Below are 1,129 nucleotides of genomic sequence, written 5' to 3'. Positions count from 1 at the left end.
AGTAAATAATATATTAAAAAAGTTTGTTATAAATTTTGTCTATTTATTTACACTAGAAATTAAGCTTTTTGTATACTTTATTATTTATCTAATGAAGATTTTAAGATAAAATCAGTAGTTTATTATATTTATAATACCTAGTAATATTAAATTATTAACAATATTTATTTAATATTTCATAAACTTTTTCATGTTACACACATATATGATATTTACATATATATATACAGTGGCGGCTCCAGGGAGGGGGCCCTTGCCCCCTCAGGCCTATATTTCTAAAAAAATTGTATATTGTTGAAAAAAATATTATAAGCTAAAAACATATTATACCGTCGACTATCATAGACACGTACAAGTATGTAAGTATGACAGTATGTACGTCCTATCTATATTATGTATATATTATGCAAAACCTATAACTATAAGAAAAATTAAAACTAAGGCCCCCACCTAACCAAGTCTCTGGAGCCGCCCCTGTATGTATATATATTTATTAGTATTGTACTTATTTATTGTATACCTACACTACACAGTACACAGTCTCAAACAACAGAAGACAATTTAAATTTGCATATAATATGTAGGTAAGTAAGTATTGTAATGATATGCGCTCATATCATATAAATGTAATAATTTCAGAAAGAGTTAAAAATAATAAATTAGTAACGGTCGAGTTGCCGCACATAGATAACGGTAAATTTCAATAAAATCTTTTATCGGTAATCAAGGGGACGATTTATATTACGAGGTCACACAGAAACGTCATACGTGTCTGTGACAGTAAAGCGCAGGACGTGTGACTTTTCTCGTATGCCGACAAAGACAAGGGATGGCCCAATGAGGGTCTCTGCAACCAAGGATAAAACCAGATCTTTTGAAACGCGGAGGCCTTTGATGGGACCGCCTACGTCTCTGGCTGGCTTGACCAATTCGTCTCCGTCGCCATTGCATGTGCACCTATCTTAAATCAACATCTCTGAAGTCCGTTTCCGTTGTACGATAACGTTCTTGTTATACATAAATAAGTCAGTGTTGTCTTTTTATTTGGATATACACGTCCAGTGATCTAATTTCACCTGTATCACTTCATTACATCATCATAGCACATATTTATACAATATACACATAT

The sequence above is a fragment of the Rhopalosiphum maidis genome, chromosome 2, assembly GCF_003676215.2.
Source record: "Rhopalosiphum maidis isolate BTI-1 chromosome 2, ASM367621v3, whole genome shotgun sequence".
NCBI lineage: Eukaryota > Metazoa > Arthropoda > Insecta > Hemiptera > Aphididae > Rhopalosiphum > Rhopalosiphum maidis.
The sequence above is the reverse complement of the archived record's forward strand: the minus strand, read 5'-3'. Positions refer to the sequence as shown.